Here is a 21,703-nt window from a genome sequence, read left to right as displayed (position 1 = left end):
CTGAGCCTACATTTATTTGTTGTGAGAAAATTCATGCATCTTTTTATTATTGTGAAGTTCCAATGAGGTAAATTTAAGAGATACCAAGTGAAATAACCATCATAGTTGGTTTTCAAACTATGGTAGTTTTTATTATGAAACAACAAGATTGACTATATTTCAACAAAACATAAGTACAGTCTAGTTCTTCTGTGTACATTTTTTGGTTTAAAACCTGAAATTAATATAGAGATATTAAGATAATGATCTCCATACACAACAGTGTTAACTAATGTTACTTTTCCTTTTGAGCAGTGTTTGTAATAGTTGTTAATCTACTTTTGCTTGTTAAATTATTCTGCTGCATAAAGTTAGCCATACTTTACAGATAATGAGGTGATTACAGACAGCTCTTTCTTTTAGAAAAAATATGTGAGGTCTTATATATTAGCCAATTGGCTAATTTAAAATTTTTACAGCACCCTTTATGAGCCCTACTATATACCAGTAGGTAATAATATGCATGCTGGTGATGTCACAATGTGTAAATAAGGAAGAATTTTAGCTTCTTTTCTTTTTCTTTTCTTTTTTTTTTTTTTTTTAAGATTCTATTTATTTTTTCATGACAGACACAGAAAGAGGCAGAGATATGGGCAGAAGGAGAAGCAGGCTCCATACAGAGAGCCTGATGTGGGACTTGGTCCTGGAACTCTGGGATCATGTCCTAGGCCTAAGGCAGACACTCAACCACTGAGCCACCCAGGGGTCCCAAGATTTTAGCTTCTGAGGAACTTATAATCTGATGGAAAGAGACAGACCTATCGACAACAAATACAAAGCACAGAAAGAAATTTGTGTCCATTAGTGATATCTGAAGAGGAGTAGTAAACTATTATCCTTGTATAAGCAACATCTTTGCTGAAGGAAGGACACCTTCACAGAGATGAAATTAAAAAAAAAAAAATACAGAGAACAGAAAGATTTTCCTGGCAAAAGGAACTATGAGAAGTATGCAAAACAAACAAAACGTGGTATATTCAAGAAGTATGAAAAACTCCATTTACCTTGAGCACTGCATATTGGGATTGGAAGTCCTGGAACCTGAAATATTAGGAGATCTCTAGACATCACATGCTTAGACCTTCCCCTGAACGTAACCAGGGGCTGAATGTGTAAGCCCACTCTCAGATCAATTCCCAAGTCTGTGATTGTTATTGGAACAGTCGGTTCATTGGAATTGCCAGGAGGAGCTATTGAAAATGCCTGGGTTTGTGCTTTACCCTAGAGGAACTGAGTCAGAATCTCAGAATGAGGATCCTACGTTCACATGATTCTTGCGTGTGACCAGGGCCAAGAACCACTGGTCTAGTTCTTCCAACCAGGGTTAGGTGCTAAAACACAAGTAGATTAGAATCAAAAAAATTTAAAAAGAATATGTCTCAAGGTCATTTTCACTCTGCAGGGTTGTAAACTATTCCTTTGGTTTCTTAAAGAAGAAATTCTTTCTACTTTTGTATTTCAGTGCTTCTAGCAAAATACTGTGTATGTGAAAGTATTCTTTAAAGATTTGCTTATTTATGAAGATAACATTAAAGTCACTGTTCACTCAGACCTTTTAATCTTTTCTTGGATCTTGGCTGTACACTTAAAACAAATACATATATTTTTGTAATACATTAATTATAATTTTTGTACAATTTATATAGAATATTTACATTACAATCATAGTATAATACAATGTGTTGGTGTATTATGCATTGTAAAACACACAATATAAAAATTTGCTATGATGGCATAAATAGCAACTTAACAATATTTTAAAATAAAATAATCAATTTAAAATAAAATGAAAAGGGATCCCTGGGTGGCGCAGTGGTTTGGCGCCTGCCTTTGGCCCAGGGCGCGATCCTGGAGACCCGGGATCGAATCCCACGTCGGGCTCCCGGTTCATGGAGCCTGCTTCTCCCTCTGCCTGTGTCTCTGCCTCTCTCTCTCTCTCTGTGACTATCATAAAAAAGAAAAATAAAAAATAAAATAAAATAAAATAAAATAAAATGAAAAAAATAAGGGATTCATCATTTCAAATAGATTTTTATCTTTAAAAGACTTGGGAAAAAAGCAAAAGGATTATTGTTAGCTGGAAGTTTGCAAGGCATTTAAAATTAAGGCATGGATGGAAAATACTAAAATAATTAAAATAAAATAAAAAAATAAAATAAAATAAATAAAGGCATGGATGAAAGTGTCTTTATGAGCCACCTATTAAAAATATTTGTTTACTAAATCAAAACATGATACACACAGAGAAATAAGCATTAGCTCATTTATTGGGAAACATTTTTCTTCCTTCAATATTCTACAATTTCTGCTATTTGCATGGGCAGATTTTTACAAAGCTCTTTAATTTAAGGGTCAATATTTTTAGGATCTAAGTTAAAAATACCAAGCCTTCTCAATATGAGAGCTTCTTAATTTATATTTTTCTTATGAAATTTTGTGGAGCAAATGCCATTATTTTTTGTTCTTGCATTCATTAATCAACTAAAACCTAAATGTAGAATCTATATTACTCTGAAAACTTAATACAGATATGTAATTCCTCTCCTTCCTAACAACAACTCAAAGCAATAAACAAAATAAACCAAAAAATATTCCTAAGGAGGTAATAGCAGACAAGGAGGAGACGTTAAATAAATTTTAGAAGCTTGAAAGTAGATGAAGTATTTTACCAAGAAAAACAAATCCCAAATTTTCAATTTTAAAAGCTGATACAAACTTTACCAAAAGAAAATATCTATAAATATTAAATAGAATAGCATGTTTAGCAGCCTTTGAAACAATGTTTACCAGTAGACTTGTAGAAGCATCCATAATACATTACTAAGTAGAAAAGCAAGATGAAGGGAAGATAATAAAATATGCTGTTTATTTTTAATAAAAACACTAGTATAACATATAAACAACATAGATAATAGACTGACAGATAGAGACAAAGACATAGATACATAGATGCAAGATAGATATATAGAAAAGGATAATAGATTTTTAAATACGATTACATGAAGTATGAAAAAATTATACGAGAATCTATTAATGTCAGTACCTACACAGAAAGAAGGGGTTGTAAAAAGAAGCATGGATGTGAGTAAAAAAGACAAGAAAAAAAAAGTGTGAAAACAAAAATTTTAATATATCCATAATAAAAATAATACACAGAATATGATCCCATTTATTTAAAATTGTGTATGTGATTTAAGTTACAAGTTAAATACATCAACAGAAATTTTATTTGTGTGTTATTGAGTGATTTTATTTTCAGACTTTTAGGATAAACATAGTGCTTATGCACTAGTTTATAACAAAATATTTCAATTAAAAATAAGATAAATGACTGTTTTTATTAAATTTAAATTTTGTTTGAAACTTACATAAATCATGTAACATACCATTTACTGGCTAACTACTCTTGTGCTTGCCCGTGTGCTAAAAAGATGCAAAGATGAATAAAACTCCAGGGTTTTTAAAAATATATCTTTCTGTAATGTAGGTGTCAGTGTAATTTTTGTTATAACAAGTTCTTTTTAGAATACTTATCTGACTAACATAATCTGGACAAGCATTTGTATTTCCAAAGATTTACCCAAGAGCCAGGGAAAAAAGCTTTAAAATATGTTTAATACTTATAAATCATTCATAAATTGGCATGTTTTTCTAACCTAGTTCCTTGCTAGAACTTGTGCTAAATCTAAATATATGCTTCTTATTTATCATATTTTAAAAATTTCTTTGACAAGGATCAACATTATTTTATTTATTTAGTTTTTTAGAGAGAAAAGGAGAGGTGGAAAGGGCAGAAGGAGAGAGAGAATCCCAAGCAGGCTCCACCCCCAGGGCAGAGCCCAACTGGGGGCTCAATCCCACAATGCTGAGATCATGATCTGAGCTGAAATCAAGAGTTGGTCACCCAGCCAACTGAGCCACCTGGGTGCCCCAAAGATAAGCATTGTAGATAGGATTCTATAGAGTGTAGGAACTTTGGAGATGAGAAATCTGTCTAGGGGATAAACAATATTCCAGCTACCTTTGCCCATTAATGCCAGAGTTGTGATGCACTGTGTGGCCAGTGGGCAATTAAAGGAGGCTGTACAATAAGTATAGTGCTTAAAAGGATGGCCATTACACTTAAAAGGAACTGGTTTCTACTTTAGGTTCTATCAACTGCCTAGCTAAGTAGATTTTGATGAATAACTTCACTGACCATGAGTTTCCGTGTGTGATATTAAGAAAAAAATCAAAATCTATCTTGTAGAGTTAAGATATTTATAAAATGGCTGCAGTTAATGCAAGTGTACAATAAATCATAGCAGTTGCTATTGTTAAAATTATCATGCTGTTATCATGACTAGTGATAGCAGGAGCTAATATACTAATGGGCACAGTAGTATTCATGCAATACGTATAATGATAAGCAGAATTTTTTTTTAAGTGGTGGAGGACTTGTATCAACCATCCATGTTCTGCACCGTTTATAAATATCCAAGGAAAGACTTCAAGGATTCTGTGAAATTCGTAAACTTTCATCTTCTGTATGAAGCCTAGAATATGTCAAAGCTCTCTGAACTATGAAGAAAAAACAAAGAACAGCTAAGACAGTAACTCTGACTCCAAATTTCTACTCTAGCTGCATTATTTGGTGTATGGATCATGCCATGACCCCAGAATCCCTGCTCCATATTTCATTGCCACAGACACAACATAAAGTTCCCTTTCTTTATCTTTTTTCCACCATTCTCTAAAAAAAAAAAAAGTTACTCTTTGGAGGAGGAGTGTGTATGCAGACATGGAGAAAGAACGGAACAAGAGAGTATGCAACGGGATAGTCTAATAACGGCCCTTGAGCACAGACATGAGAACCTCAGAGGAGTGACAAACATTAAAAATGATTCGGGGTCTATGGATGAGAGATCCTGATAGGAAAGTTGAATTGCTGACATCAAAGTAATGGAGGGAGTGATTTGGAAGTAGGAATCAGAATAGCAAAATTGAAAAAATATATTCATACTGCTTTTTGATAGTTACAGGTCTAAGTATTAAGCTATAGGTTAGGAGCAAACACCAGTAGTTGATATGTACATAAGTGCAAGGTAAGGTTTACCCAGGAAAAACAAATCTTACAGGAAATAGAAAAATCAAAATAATATTGCTATAATCTGAATGATTGTGTTGCCCCATAATTCATATGTTGAAATTCTAAAGGCCAAGATGTTGCTGTTAAGATGTGGGGCTTTGGGGCAGTGATTAGGTCATGACGATGGAGCTCTAATGAATAAGATTAGTGCCCTTATAAGCAGAACACAGAGAGTAATCCCTCACCTCTTCTACCACAGGAGGATATAGAAAAAAGATGTAAAGTAAGCTCTCTCCAGACACCAAATCTACTGGCACCTTGGTCGTGAACTTCCAGCCTCCAGAACTGTGAGAAATAAATTTATGTTGTTTACAAGCCATCCAGTCAATATATTTTGTTATAACAAGTGAAAAAGATAGAAAAATCTTTCTATTGCTTCAATTTCTTCATTTTCCTGGGAGGGTTATTTGATCTGGGAACCCTATGTAATTATTCAAAAGAGAATCCTTGTCCTTGGAGGGGTCTGTGGGCACCAGATCCTTTGATCTTTTGGTTTGAGATAAGGCGACATGCATAAAAAGATCATTCTCCCTCCTCTGACATTGTCCGGTAGAGACATCCATTTACCAATTATAAAAGGCAAGTAGAAATCTAGTAGCCTTCATGTTGATCGATTTTTGTCTTACTGAGTCAACACATTGCTGTTCTATCCTGAGGCAGAGAATGGAGGGGAGCTATCAGGGTTGTCCAGAAAGGGGGGGGGGGGGGGCGGGGGTTGTTTCCTAGTTAGAGTATGACCATGAGATTATAGCTGAAGGGGAGAGGAGGACATATTCATTGTAAATGAAAAATCAAAGGAAGAGAAGTGTTGTGTAAATCATGCAAGTGATTGTTGAATTTGAGATTGATGACAGTGGTGGTTAAAAAGCAAAATAACAACAACCACAACAGTAATAACATAACAATGAAGTAGGAGGAGTAAGAAGAAGGCTGGGAAGGAGAAGGAGAGAGAGAAAGGGAAGAAGAAGAGGGAAGAGAAGGAAGAGATGAAGGAAAAGGAGAAGAAGAGGAAGAAGAGTAGGAGAAGAAAAAGCAGAAGAAGGGAAAACGAAGCCAAGTACTATACTCAGCTTCAACGAATGAGGAATCATCATCTCATTTTTCCATGATGTCAATAAGGAGACGTAGGCCTGATGAAATCTACGGCAAGCTTGGGTAAAGGCGTAAGTAAGGAAAAAGGGTCTAGCAATGACGAGCAAGGAGCTCATTCATTCCCACTCCGGGTCCTGTTGTACACGGGCTTTCACGTGAGGAATACGAAATGGAAAAGAACCTCCCGACAACAGCTGTCTTTGAGTCAGAGTTGGGAATTGGAAGGAATGTTCAAACAAAAGGCTGAAGATACAAAGTATTTTCTGACCTTAAACAGATTCACTAGTGGGCATAACTGGTCGGAGGAATCCTGATGAGTTGTGGGGACATCTCAAAGTACAGAATGACGAGAATCATGTTGATGACAAATGGCTGGGGCGTGCCATGAGTAGCAAGGTGAGCAATGACTGGAGTACTATTGATGGCTTGTTAGGGGAAGAGGGAATAATTTATCAATTTTGCTCCATTCCTGATTATAGCTTAATCTTCAGGTTGTAGAAGCAAATTCTTGGTTTCAAGGTCTGGTGGGGTTATTATTCATAATAGTGGTATGCAAAAGATGTACAAAGACGTGAGCCGGGAAGGGTCATGAGCAGCTCTCATCAGGAGCAGGTGTTCATTTTATTTTTTTTTTTTATTTTTTTTTATTTTTTTTTTCTTTTTTTTTTAAATTAATTTTTATTGGTGTTCAATATACGTTTAATGCAATCCCTATCAAAATACCATGGACTTTCTTCAGAGAGTTAGAACAAATTACTTTAAGATTTGTGTGGAATCAGAAAAGACCCCGAATAGCCAGGGGAATTTTAAAAAAGAAAACCATAGCTGGGGGCATCACAATGCCAGATTTCAGGTTGTACTACAAAGCCGTGGTCATCAAGACAGTGTGGTACTGGCACAAAAACAGACACATAGATCAGTGGAACAGAATAGAGAATCCAGAAGTGGACCCTGAAATGTACGGTCATCTAATATTCGATAAAGGAGGAAAGACTATCCATTGGAAGAAAGACAGTCTCTTCAATAAATGGTGTTGGGAAAATTGGACATCCACATGCAGAAGAATGAAACTGGACCACTCTCTTTCACCATACACAAAGATAAACTCAAAATGGATGAGAGATCTAAATGTGAGACAAGATTCCATCAAAATCCTAGAGGAGAACACAGGCAACACCCTTTTTGAACTTGGCCACAGTAACTTCTTGCAAGATACATCCACACAGGTGTTCATTTTAAATTCAAGGGTGGTCCTATGAGTGGTGTCCCAGCACAAAGATCTTCTCGCAGTCGTCTCAGTGCAAAACCATGTCTTTATGGTCCTCTCTGCACACTGTAGGGCCAACTGTATGCTCAACAACTCACTTGAGTATAAAGTCTACTTTATTCATTGATCCAGCCTTTTTAGTTTCCACCTCAGTGCCAGATAAACTAGCATTGTGACTACTTTATTTTTTTTTTCAATGTTTCTCAACAATGTGTTAAGTCATTAAAATACCAAAAGAAAACAATTGGAGTGGTGTCTGGGGCAGGGTAAATAGATCTGGTACCAATTCTCAGGTGGAATCAGGGAGGTTCACCACACGGACACGTAATTCTTGGGACACCAGTTGGTTGTCCTACAATTCTGACTTAATTCTGACATGATCTATCTGAAGCTTGCATCATTGTCCACAAGTCAAGGGTTCAGTTCCACAAGACTGCCTCCCTCCTCCCCTACTCCTTTCAGATGCAAATTACGAGTTCAGATTGTTACTTTTAATGCTGACCAAGTGGCTACAAATCAGAGGTTCCCACAGGTCCCGCCTTAGGTTCAATTAATTTGCCAGAGGGGTTCACAGAACTAGGACAAACTTCTTACTTACTAGATCACCAGTTTATTATAAAAGGGTATAATTCAGGAAGAGCCATATGGAAGAGATGCGTAAGGCACAGAACCCATGACCCAAAGTGCCACTCCCCCAAATCCCCAGATATTCACTAACCCAGAAGCTCTCTGAACCTGTCTTTTTTTATTTTGCCTTATTTGCATCGGCATGATTGATTAAATCATTGCTCTTTGGCGATTGGTTCAATCTCCATCCCTTTTCCTCTCCCCAGAAATCAGGGCTGTGGGACTAAAAGTTCTCACCTTCTAATCACAAGGTTGTTCTCCTGGCAACCAGCCTCCATCCAAAAGTCACTTCTTTACCATGACAAAAGACAACTTAATGCTCTCATCACTTAGAGAATTTCAAAGGTTTTAGGAGCTCAGTGCCAGATACTCGAATGAAGACTACTTATTTTTTATCATGACTCACAAGGATAAGTAGTTATTTTGAATATTATTAAATAGACGGAATCCTCAAGTATGGAGATGCATTATATTCAAAGAAAAAGAAAAGAGAAAAATTCAAAGATGTCTGTTTTGTTTGGTTTATGATGCGATACTCCTTTTGCTGCTGGGTGAACTGGGGAGACGCTGGGCCATGAGTCCTCAAACCAGCCCATCCCCAGGATGTCACCAGGGACTCTTGCTGTCATCAGGAGAAAAAAAATTCAAGGGCAGACACAACAGAGTGGATGAACACCACGTGCAGGAAAGTTTATTAAAACCAAAGTACACTCTTCGGACGTGAGAGCACGTGAGCTTGAGAGAGACAGAGACACAGAGACACAGAGAGAGCTGCACACCTGAAAACTAGCTTTTCGGGTTTCTTTTATCCATAGTTGGGAACAAGGGGTTGAATATTCATTACTAGAGATCAGGATTCCTTGGAAGCAGGGGTGCCATACTTTTGCTTCCTTGTTTGGTCAGGGGTTTCCAGTCTGTTTCCTGGGCCTGTCTGGTTTGGTGCCACTTCTCCTGTCATCGTGGCATCGCTTTGGAGTGCTGCGGGGACAGGCCTGGGACGTTCCCGAGAGCTGGCCAGGACTGGCTCTTTGCTGGTCTCTGTAGCTGCCTGCCCTCACACATTCACGGTACCACATGATGAAGAAAAGTTAACTCATGCTAAAAGAATTTCAGGAAGAACAGTTCAGATAATATTTTACATTCACTATTAATGACTTTGGTGTCTGAATACACCAGACGAGAAAATACGCTCCTGCCACTGTAAATAATAAGGATGATTAATATTTTTGGGTAGACCTGTTGGCTAAATATTCGTAAACATTATTCTAAGAATTAAAACCTGCTTTATACGATACAGAATTCTACTTATATATGAAAACGTACAAGTAGTTATAAATACGATATAAAAGGATTTTCAAAAATCCCAAGGTTTAGACCTCCTGTTTTCAAATGCTTCATAATCACTAGGACAGAGAAGAGGAGGCTGGAACATTCTTGACAGAATAACCATTTTTTACGTGGTGACACTCTCCCCTGCTCTTTTTCTAGGGGTAGTAAAAGTAACTTCCAACCAGGTAATAATAGAATGCTTCATTGGGTTGTAGATTTTACACAAAGTAGTTGTTTTTTTTTTTTTTCCTTACAGTTGGGTTTCAGCGGGAAATGAAATGTATTCAACTGTAGGGATGTAAAGGTTTTACTTGTGAATATTTACCTTAAACTATGATAAAGCATTTTGTTTGGTTTCTTTTCCCACTTTACGTAATGTGCTTTATCTCAGCATTAGCAAAAAGACTTCCAGAATATACACTTTCATTTAACGGAACAGGCAGACCTGCAAGAAATGAGTAGAAAAGAGCGTGTAAATTTTATATTAAATATCTTGGCCTCCGGAAAACACACTTGGCCTCCATGAAGAATTCACTAAGCTGTTCTCAACCAGTTGGATCCATCTAGACTTGGACAATATGCATAAAGCTTTCACTCTGCTTCCTGTCCCTTCATTTGTAGATGAGCTAAATGAAGTCCCTTTTGTTGCCCATTTCCTACACTTGGAATTCACAATTATTTAAAAACCACATACTCTGAGTTCAGTTACCATACATCAGTAGTGCCATATTTTATTTGGGGGTTTGTAAAACTGGATTTTCTAACTATTTGCTTTCTCTTTTAAGAAATGAACTTCCATGTTGCTGATGCCACACACAGGCAGCTCTATTATCTATACTTCATGGATAAATGTCACCACTGGGGGAAGGGGGGAGGTGGCAATTTTATTTTGATTTTCTATTGTCAGTTTTCCTTTGAAGCATCAAATAGGATATTGATATTTTTTTTTGGCACTTAAGCTATTTACTTACTGTGACTTAACGAGCCGTTATAAAGTGAGCCATAGTCCCACCGTGCATTTCATACAACTATTACTAGAACTTCTTTTCAGAAGGATTTATCTACTAATCAATACCCTTCTCATTGTGCCATTTCCAGAAGTACTAAAGAGACTTCTCTCCTGAAACAGGGCTTGCCTCCCTTGTGCTTTACTCTGCCTCCCACAGTTGTTCTGTGCACAGCAGCGGATCTAACAGGTGCACCACCCAGTAGCTCTTGTGATGTGGCCAAGGGCCCAATTACCTGGGGGCCTTTCCCGGGGGAGGTGAAAACCACTCGATTGCATATAATCAAATAAAAAGCAGTGCTGCAGACACTGGAGATTAGGCTCGAAATCATTCCCTTTCTTACACAGCACGTGGCAGTTCGTCACTCCCTAGAGAATTCTAAAGGACCGCTTTGGAAAGATTATTTCAGTTTATAAACTCGGGTACAAATTCCTCATTACCAGGGCTGCATGGGATCTGGACTCTGTCTCTTCATTTTCCTCCAGTCGGAATGTTGGTACTGAATTGAAATGGGCAGTGGTGAATCCTGCGGGGACGGCACCCCAGGTTCCTTGGAGCCACAGCGTGTGCATGTGGTGCATACTCTCTGCGGGTGACCGCCTCCAGGGGCAAAAGGATGAGCCGAGCGGCTGCACCGACCCCAAAGCCCTGGGTTGTCCTCCCCCGTTGGGGGTCTTTGACCAAGCCCGCCTCTCCCATCCCTCCCACCTCATTCGCTTGCAAATCACCGCGTCCTGCCCCCCAGCACCCCTAGCACCCCCAGCATCCCAGTCCCCCGACCCCCCAGCATCCCAGCCCCTCCAAACCCCCGGCCCCCCAGCACCCCCAGCATCCCAGCCCTTCCAAACCCCCGGCCCCCCAGCATCCCCAGCATCCCAGTCCCCTAGCATCCCCAGCCCGCCGACCCCCCAGCATCCCAGCCCCTCCAAACCCCCAGCCCCCCAGCACCCCCAGCATCCCAGTCCCCTAGCATCCCCAGCCCCCAGCCCTTCCAACCCCCCGGCCCCCCAGCACCCCCAGCATCCCAGCATCCCAGCACCTCCAACTCCCCGGCCCCCCAGCTCCCTAGCACCCCCAGCCCCCCAGCACCTCCAGCCCCCGGCCCCTCCAAACTCCTGACCCCCCGACCCCCAGCCCCCCACCCCCCAGCACCCCCAGCCCCGGGGCCCGCAGCGCCCCAGCGCCTCTTCCTACCACAGGGCGCCTCTTATTAATCAGAAACGCTGAATGCAAACCAATCAGACGGAGACTTTCCTGGCTCCAGCTTCCTGCCTGCCTGAGTTAAAAGTGATGCTGGGGAGGGAGGCACCCTGAGATGCACGGAGCTTCAGCTGTGAAGATGCTATAAAAAGAGAAGAGTAGGAATGAGACAGAAGCGACACCGGAATTGCCAGAGCTGAGCTGGGCTCAACTCAGTTCCGCTGCCAAACAAGGTAAATGCTCCTCACTTCACCTGACAGGAGAAGCTATTCAGGGTTTGCTTTCTTGTAATGAAGCAGTGCCAGTCCTGCTTTTCTCCGGGTTTGCTTTATTTTGCCCTCTCTGTCTCTGTCTCTGTGTCTGTCCCTCTCGCTCCTTCCCTCATCATCTGTTTGGAGGCAGGTAAGAACACATTTTGTAGTATTTGAATGAGATAGTAAGATGCTCGGTGAGAAAACTTGCAGTGTTTGCTTCATATTTTACTTCCACCAGAGCTCTTTTCATAGTGCTCAAATTTGCATCTGGAGCATTTTTATTTAAAACAAACAAACAAACAAACTCAACAACTTTGCATTGTGTTAGTTGATTTGGGGGGTGTTGAACTACATATTAATGTGTCCCTGCATACTATTATTACATTAATTCAAATGGATGCCTGGTTTTCTCATAACTTTTGTTTACAAAATTTGAGTCGGAACTGTCAGAAATAAAGGCATTTTTATTCATGATTTCATAAGAAGTGATTTCTTTATTTTTAATATTAAAATAAGACAATCTACAAAGAGTATGAATAACACATGTACAGATGGACAGACATAGGCTGTCAAGGTTAGGGTGCTCACGCTACCCAGCAAAGATTTCTTCACATATTTGTGATTCTTACTCAAGTCAACATTCTGACTGAGCACCTCTGTTGGCTATAATTGCTCTCCATTATCACAGGCAAAGGTATCTTAATGTCGTAAAGACTGGATGAAAACCACAGGAGGGAGAGCTTCAAAGGCAAAACTGACAATTTTTTTTTTGAAATGATATGGAAAAAGCAATGATTTGATGGGGCATTGTTTTATTTTTCTTTGCCTACTCAATGTAGCCATTCACATCAATTACATTTTTAAGCACACTAAGCTCAAAAAAGGCATGATGAATTTGAACTACAAGCTTGTCAGTATGCTGTAGTATTTACATTTAGATACTGTTAACAGCGTGTGTTCTGGGAACCTAGTTTGAATACCAAAGGTGCACTAAAGGAAAAGTGATAACCTATAGTAGCTAAGTTCTCATTTATTTGTGTGATCAACTTTTGATGAGAATGGAGGGGACTATCGATTTGAGGAGACGCTGGAGGTCTTTTCTGAGGATTTGTTGTCACTTAATATTTTGTGTTATAGATCTAGGAGATTACTAATACAGATTTTTTTTCACAATGTTTTTGTAATCTGTGCAGCAAAAAGAAAATGATTTTGTGACAGCAAAAAGTGGTAACTTTTGCATGACAGGAGGAAATCTTCATTTGGCTCTTGATCTATGGAATTAGAAGAGTTACCCATCTTCAGTCCTAGCTAACTAAGAATGAATTTGATCATTTGCTCCTCTCAACTTGAAATGTGTTTAAAATCTGCTGCATTCAATGGAGGGCAAATCCTATTTTCAGTGTCAGACACTGCTTCATTGCCTAGGCAATGCTATGCCACATGTAGAATACATTTGTGTAACTATGAATCTGGTCAATCCAGGTTTGAATGGTAAATCTTTTAAGAGATCAAGAAAATGAAATAACATGCTATTTCAGCACATAACAGCAGAGAACTTAACATGAAGCACACATTTGTGGTCTTGTCCTCAGATTATGAATTCACCTGAAGTTTTCTCAAAGAAAGAGTACAAAATAATTATATGCCTTCAATAGATGTATGCTGAGGTGCTAAACTACTGTCGGCTCTGTATTTGTTTGTTTTGAAAAATTAGAAAATGTAAGGTAAAGTGCATGGTATGAGCAAATCTAACTCTGGGAATAATGATTAAAAAAATGCTTTAGAGGAAGCAGGTAGTAGTACCAATTTAAAAGTGATTCACTAACTTCAAGTCAGATAGATTTGGTAAGACTGTGTAAAGCAAGTTGTGTAAGGTCATATTTTCTGAGATTAAAAATATGATTTTTCCCTTTATTCCATCATTTAAAAGTGATAGCTTTTTAAAACAATTTTGAACTGCTCTGCATAATTATTCACCATTATTGTATTCATTGCATATTTGAAGTAAGAATGTCTAATGCCACTGCTTATGTGTAACAAAATCACAATATCAAAGTTGGCTTTGCAATTAGGTTTTTAAATGTTGTGTTGCTTGACTTGATAAACTGTATGTTGGATCAGAAGCCCTTCTGAATGTCACCTTCCACGGAAAGATTTCATTTGGTATTTTCCTGCAACCACTGTATATACAAAGTTTAGCCAGTAGAGTGTCCCTTCTATGGTGCATTTGCCAAATGGTATTTAGAAAACAATAACTCGAGATTTTTTTTCCCACTGGTTTACCTCTCTTTAGATAGTAGTAGTGCTTTGAAGCAGATACGCATTTTCTACAATATTTGCACAACGTATAGGTAGAGTTAATCAGAATGCTTTGGACAATGCTTCAAATTATATAGCATAAAATATAGGAGCAATATGGCAATTTATTGTATGCAAGAAAGTATAAATTTAGGTGAAAGTTAATTTAAAGAATACACGTGACTGTGTCATGAATAAACATTGGCTGTAATTTGTTCTTATGAAAGTGAACAGCCTAGACAGATAATTACTTAGCATTAATATAGATGCCTCAATGTAATGGATCATTAGTTTGCTATATTCTTTAAGACTAATTTTGTTCCCTCAAATGAAAATTTAAATCTAAAGTATAAATAAATCTAACATTTGAAAAAACAGAGTGTGATACTTTACAAAATGTCCAATGTGATATTTTAAATATTTATACTCATGAGTTAAAGTATATATATATATATCCTATTATATTTATATTCCATAATACATATAATATCAAATCAATGGTAATATTAACTGTAGAGTAAGTTTGGTTTATTGTGAGGTGTTTTACTATCAAATTGGGTATTTTACTTCTTAAATTATCTACCTAATTGAAATTAAGCTTTCTTTTTTAAAGTTTTTACTTAAGGTTTCTTAAGAAAGAAGACAGCATGCAAAATAGACCAAAAAGACATTGGTTTTCATTAGCTTTGTCTTTACCTGATGCTAATTTATAATCATTTTCATTGAAGAACATAAGACCTGTTTCCCAAGAGAACGCAATTTTGTTCGTTGTCTCTTGCATATTTGTTTTCAAAAATCAGTTGTGTCTTAAAATATATTCAAAAAAAGTTTCTTAATACCCATAGCATTATCTTATTTAGGTGCTTAAATAAAATTCTAGAACTTTAGAAATGGGATTTTAACCACCTTCAACTCTGATGTTACATGAGTAAATGGAGGTTTAGAAAGATGAGGTTATATATCCAAAGTTGTCAAATTGCATAAGAAAAATTTGCAACGTTACAGGAAAATATATAATGTTGAATCATGAAAATCATATTAGGTGTACAAACACACACACACACACACACACACACACACACACACACACACAGTGGTTAACTGAAAATGTCTCCTGGATTGTTTTAAACATTCTGAAAAAGTTTTTTCTCTTATAAGTCTTTTCGAATTCCTCATCCTGGAACCACCATTATGCTTATCATTAAAATATGGTAGGAAATGCACAGTGAGTAGAGTGTCTTTATACACTTATACATTTCCATAGCAGTCCTAATATGTTAATGCACTTATCCCTAAATTTAGCACTAGTAAGAGATGGTCTTACAGCCACATTAAGAATGCAAAGTGCCTGAATAAAAGCACGGTCTCTGGAGCCTACCCAAGACATTTTATATTAGCACTACCAAGAAACACCTCCCAAAACATAAAAGTCATGATAATGGATCCTACTGCTTATGAAGGGAAAATTGAAACCTCAAAAAGTATTGTTTTTGTTGCTGTGTTTATGTGCGCATGTGTAGAAGAAAAAAGAGACAGAGACAGAGAGAAGGGGGGAGATACACACACAGAGGGAAAAAGAGATTTATTTTTAAGAGGAAAGGTGGAGAAAAGGAAAAGACCTGCTAATTTCTTAAAATGACATGTAGGGCGTTTTCTTTTTGTTCCTTTTCTGAGCTTTTGCATTACTTTGCCAAATTATAAATCAATTGCAGGAGAAATGAGTGCTCTTGTATTCCCTACGTCTCTTCAGGAACAAGATAAGTCTTGGTCTTTCGAATTAATCAATGAAACACCAGAGTGTATGATTGTTTCATAAGTACAAATTTAAAAGCTTGCCTTTCATATCACTTTTTGAGATTAGCCTTATAGTTGTGAAGAACATGGGTTATTTCATTATATTTTTTTAACCTTAAACACTTATTCAGCATCTAGTGGAAACAGCAGTGACTAATAGCTACTATTTTATTTTTGAGTTGAAAGATGAATGTGTTCCTAAATGTATTTAAGAAATATATACACCTGACAGAGTTTATATTAGAATATGCTAAGCTTACTATACTTTATTACTAATTAAGTATCCAATGCATGATGAACTTTTTCCCATAGTTACTGAAACCTAATCTTAGGAAAGTCATAATAAACAAGAAACAATATTCACCAGAAGCCAGTATAACAAGGGAGATGACAACACGTATAACGATGTGTAGGCTGAGCAAATAAACACCAATAATCACTTCTTGGGACAAAAGACAACATGTGAAATATTCCACTTATAAAACTGGGACATCGAACCTGCAAGTTTGCAAAGGGAGTTTTCTTCCAGACACTCAAGTAACTTCTTCATCATCTATTTTTTTCTACTAAAGTAGGTTACTGTAAAAATTTAATGTAATCTCCAGGAATATTTAAGAAATATTCACTTCTGTGTGTTATAAGTACCTCAAAATGCAAAGACTGTATCGTAAATTCAAGAAATTCAGATCTCTTTTTCATTGTAATGGTAATTAATTCACAGGTGAAACACCTGAGGACACAAACTCACAGGTCAAATTACAAAGTAACATCTATATATCTGTATCTTCTTGTCTTTATATATATCTGCATCTATCTCTGTGTTCCCTTCCATAATTCTGTGTACCTATATATTAGGTATCTCCATGGGCAGGTATGCTCATATGTTTATGTGTATGTAGACTTAAAAATGTATGGAAAACAGAAAGGAAAAACAATTATTTCAATGTATAAATCCATTATAGTTTTAAGTTGTGAAAATGGTGTGACATCATACACTAAAAAGCTCTTTTGTCAAGCAATAAGAGATCTGATATAATGAAGAAGTAATAAAATAGCAATTATATATTTTTTTAATTTTAGAAAAAGTTAAATCAATTATAGTCCATGTGTTATAGTTGATTTGGATAAGTTTTTGAATAGGGAATATCATTTTTTAAAACTGTAACCAGAAATAATTGTTCTCCATTGAATGTCCATAACTTTTGAAGACCTCATAAAATATAACCTCTCCCCACTCTCATGATGTGAGGAAAAGTATTGTAAAGTCGGAATTATAATGCTATCTCAAATCATATTGGTAAAAACTAGATTATTATTACTATGGGAAAATAAAGTCTTATTTTTCATTTTTTATATATAAAACAAAGAAAGCACAGTTACATGGTAGATTTTTAAGGTATTTACTTGGCCAATTTTCTCTAGCTGAAGATTAGATCAATAAGCATTTTATACTTATTATGTAAAAATAATATGTACAATAATATGTATTATTATTGGGTAAACTGCTTGCTTAATTGCAAAAGTGCCTTATATTAAGAATGTAATACTAAGATTAAATATCATTTCTTTGTATCTAATAAGATATATGCAATACTTACCACAACAGTCAAGGATAAATGTTTGTCTTACGGTCACTCCTTCTAGATTAATATTATAACCTATTAGCTCATTATAAATCAACTGTATGCATGTACTGAACAGGGATTAGATTAGGTTTAACTATTAAAAGAGATAATATTTTTTCTTCTCCTCTAAAACTTGCCGGTTTATCAAGATGATGTGATATTTTACAAAGATTCAATTCTGTCAGATTTTTTAACATAAGGTTCAGATTTGTATTTCGGACAATACTTACTCTTCCAAATATTAAATAATTAAGGCACTATTATAATAATATGTATGATTATGTATGCAAATTGTATTTGACTTTTATGCTTAGCTCAGAATTGCTATCTCTGATACAATCATTAACAATGAAGAATGTTATCATACCTGCAATAAATATATTTTTCTTTATGATTAAAATTAATTTGGCCAGTTTGAAATAGCTAGTTTTATTATAAGTAAATACAAACTGAATGTCCATAATCAACATCCTTTTTTAATATTGTACTGTTAGTTTACACATTAAAGTGAAGACCTGTCAGTACTGTCTATATCTACAGATTTATCTCTATAGTTACATAGAGATATAGATATGTATGACATGTCTCAACTGCACTACTTTGGACTTGAAACCCATGTCAAGTTTCATTTTCAATAGCTAAACATGCATTGCTATTTAAATAGGAAGAAATTTCCAACTTCGGTAATATTTTGTGAGTTTAGAAAATTAAGAGGAGAATTGTTCTGACAGAGCTAAAAAAAACCAAAGCTATATCAGGAAACTACTTGAAGCTGTAATTGGTTGTATCCAAAGATGAATACCGAAACTGATAGAGATCAAATGATAGCATGGAGACTAGGAAGTGGTGGGATCCCATCACAGACTCAGTAGTAGAGTCACACAACAATCTGAATTTACTAATGGTGATGCCATCATGGATATCTGACATCTCCCCAGATCTATGCTACTTTTAGGCTTGCTGCTTGACAAATGAAGCATTGCCTTTGTGATGACCACAACCTTTATTTAAACAAGGGCATGGAGACTCTTCTCCATTATACCCAAGACTAAATTGTGTTTATGGAAGTCTTACACTGACATTGAGTTTTAAGTGTATTCAGGGAGGAACAAAATGTTACTTCAGAATAAAATTGTTACCAGTATGTGTATGTCTTGCATTTATTCCATTCACCATATTTATAAATTGTACTCTTCTCAAATTATAAAAAAAAAAAAAATAAGTAAACAACCCCTAGAAAAGAATGTGAGGAAATTTTATCTGGAATGAAAACTTCATCCAGATTATGGGTTTGTACAAACATATCCCTATTTATAAACAATATTCTGTTGTATAAAATATGGGTCTGAAAGAAGATTTTAGGATATAAGTAACTTTAAATTATAAAACTCTATTCATATTCAATACAACAGCTTCCTCCCCATAAGAGATGTCTTATCTGCTAGCAGTGATATATATATATTATTAAAACTGGAGTTTTAGATAATTCTTCTAGGTGTAATTACTTGATGTTTTTATTATCTTTTCTTTTATTCCTTGCATTTTGGCTTCTGCCATCTAGAACCCATATGACAACTGCTCTTCAATTCTCTCCATTACAAGAAAAATTTAAAAGTATTAACGAATCAATCTGCTAAAAGTATATTTTCAACCAATTCAGCATATAGGAAAGTAAGCATATGTTAAGATTACAGAAGGGATTTTTAGTAGTCAGGATGTGATTTAGAAGTTCTAAGCATATGTATTAATGAAATATATCTAATGATATATTAATACGTATATAACTCTACATGTGCATATATGATACCCCAATATGTTACTCTTTGTAATATGCTTTTCGACATGTTTTATGCTCAAAGTGTAACATGCATCTTCTCCTTTAAATATAATTATAATATGTGGGAAAATATTTTACACCCATCTTTTTATCCTTTTTCTTACACTTTAACTTAAGCTGTGCATTGTCCACTGCCTTCTACTAAACTGAGTACAAATTTATGGTGATTCGCAAAAAACAGGTTTTTTTTCCACGCAATGAACTGTGATGATTTATTTCTCTTGCTGTTTTTAACTAACCTGTGTTTTCTTACCTTTATTGCAACTTTAGCTTCCGTTTCTGCATTTACTGCTCTGCTTCTTTCCCCTTATCATTCATTATTCCCCACCCCCACTCCTCCTCCACTTCAAAAGACAGTATATTATTTAACTACAGGGCCTACCTTCCTTAACGTGGCTTGCCTTTTGGGGAGGCGTTTCTGAGAACTGTAACAGAAAGGTAGCTTTTCCAACATGAGAAACTCCTTAGATGTGGAGCTAATAAAAATCGGTCCACATATTCATGGATGATTTTAGACACTCTTCACCATTCCACCTCTTCCTTCCTTACTTTCACTTTTCTAATTGCCTGGAAGTGGGTCTCGCAAGGAATGAAGTATTGCCAAGATCACAATTCATTAAGAAGAGATGAATAGAACAAGGAGACTTAACTGCTTCTGACAAGAAGGTTTGACTGTAAGTCCGGGAATACAGCCCTGCATAAGGATTTTGGAAAATTATTGAGACAAATTGGGGCTTGAAAACCTAAGGCTATCCTTACATACTGAAGTTTCATAAGGCATGTGCGTGAGGAGACTAATTGGCAGATCGTTTTGGTATTGACTGCTTGGCCTCAGAAGTCTCAAAATTGATGCACATAAAACTTTTCACATCAAGAAGCTGATCTTTGCCCCGTTTCCCTGTAATAGAAGTGACAGTCCATGGTATAGTTTGCAGGCATAGGTGGAAGCAATGCATCTCATAACGTTAGTACAGTAATGTAGTATCCTAAATATGGAAAGCCTATTCAGAGTCCTCTATGCACCTTTGCTCTTGTCTTTTAAACATCACTACCAGGAAAAAGGCCTTCAGATTATTTGCAATAATCAATCCATCCACTGGATGACTGTTTCATTTTCTTACCTTCAAATGTACTCATTATTGAATACCTGCTCAGTCCCCAGGCTCTGTGCTGGTAAAATGTGTGCTGGGGAGACCCTCTCAGCCAAACCACTGTTGTTTCCAAATAACTTCACTTGTTAGAGATTCTCTTCTTGCCATACGTGACCAAATGTATCTGCTTGTAATTTCGCTTTTTATTTTGTCTTAGCCTTGTCCACATAGCTTGGAATCTTTAATCCATCCCTATCTGATAGCATTAAACTCATCCAAAAAAAACCTCTGTCAATCCCATCCTTGCTATTCAAGTATAAATGTTCCTCATTACTTCAATTTTAAAATACGTAACATTTTATAGACTGCTCTACCATTCCCGTTACGCTGTGTGAAAGGAACTCATTTGATACTGTCTCTAAAGTTGAAATAGAAAATCCTAATGTGAAAAAGGGAGCACAGAGTAGCTGGGGCAAAACTCCCTTTTAAAAGCTACTTTTTGGGATGCCTGGGTGGCTCCGCGGTTGAGTGCCTGCCTTTGGCTCAAGGTGTGATCCTAGATTCCCAGGTTCAAGTCCCACATCAGGTTCCTTGCATGCAGCCTGCTTCTCTGTCTGCCTGTGTCTCTGCCTCTCTCATGAATAAATAAAATCTTCAAAATAAAATATGAAATAAAATAAAATAAAAGCTACTTTTCAAATTAATCAAAGACCATGTTTTTATCATACCTCCTTACTGCTTCCATAAGACATACAGAGGGAAAAAAATTGTGATTTGTAGTTATTTCTTATAAGATGTTTCCAAATCCTGAGGACATAACCCTTGTCATATTCTGCATTGGTTTATTCCTGTCTAGTCCTTGGGGTACTTTTCCTGTAAAAACCTTAGTATCTCTTTGCTGTATTTTTATAATAACCTTTTAATTGTTCACTTTGCCAACAATTTAACAACCGATGCATTCCACAAAGTATAATTGTGTAAATTAAGAATAGGCTCAAGTAACCCCCCCCACCCCATTACCCCTAGCCCATACCTCATCACATCTAGAAAAAAATCAATACTCCTTCAGCCTTGAATCCAAGTTCTTCAGCAGCTGGTTTATCTTACAGTTTAAC

At 36.5% G+C, this 21,703-nt stretch overlaps 1 protein-coding gene and 1 long non-coding RNA gene across 3 annotated transcripts in view; one reads left to right on the top strand and one right to left on the bottom strand.

The window, feature by feature from the left end:
• Nucleotides 1-8,855: 8,855 nt before the first annotated feature.
• LOC121487582 lies at nucleotides 8,856-11,766 on the bottom strand. Its single transcript, XR_005986862.1, has 4 exons — nucleotides 11,684-11,766; nucleotides 10,930-10,988; nucleotides 9,808-9,927; nucleotides 8,856-9,201 (listed from the first exon to the last, which is right to left on the bottom strand). It is a non-coding gene; the product is annotated as an uncharacterized LOC121487582 (long non-coding RNA).
• Nucleotides 11,767-11,779: 13 nt separating this feature from the next.
• CDH9 (cadherin 9) overlaps nucleotides 11,780-21,703 on the top strand; it is a 131,868-nt gene continuing 121,944 nt past the window's right edge. For both annotated transcript variants that reach the window (XM_041749463.1, XM_041749464.1), the window contains exon 1: nucleotides 11,780-11,922. The gene's annotated coding sequence lies outside the window, so the exon portion shown is untranslated. The remainder of the gene's footprint in view (nucleotides 11,923-21,703) is intronic.

The sequence above is a fragment of the Vulpes lagopus genome, chromosome 3 (assembly GCF_018345385.1).
Source record: "Vulpes lagopus strain Blue_001 chromosome 3, ASM1834538v1, whole genome shotgun sequence".
NCBI classification, from domain to species: Eukaryota; Metazoa; Chordata; class Mammalia; order Carnivora; family Canidae; genus Vulpes; species Vulpes lagopus.
Note: the sequence above shows the minus strand (reverse complement) of the source record. Positions and strands in the feature narration are given on the sequence as shown.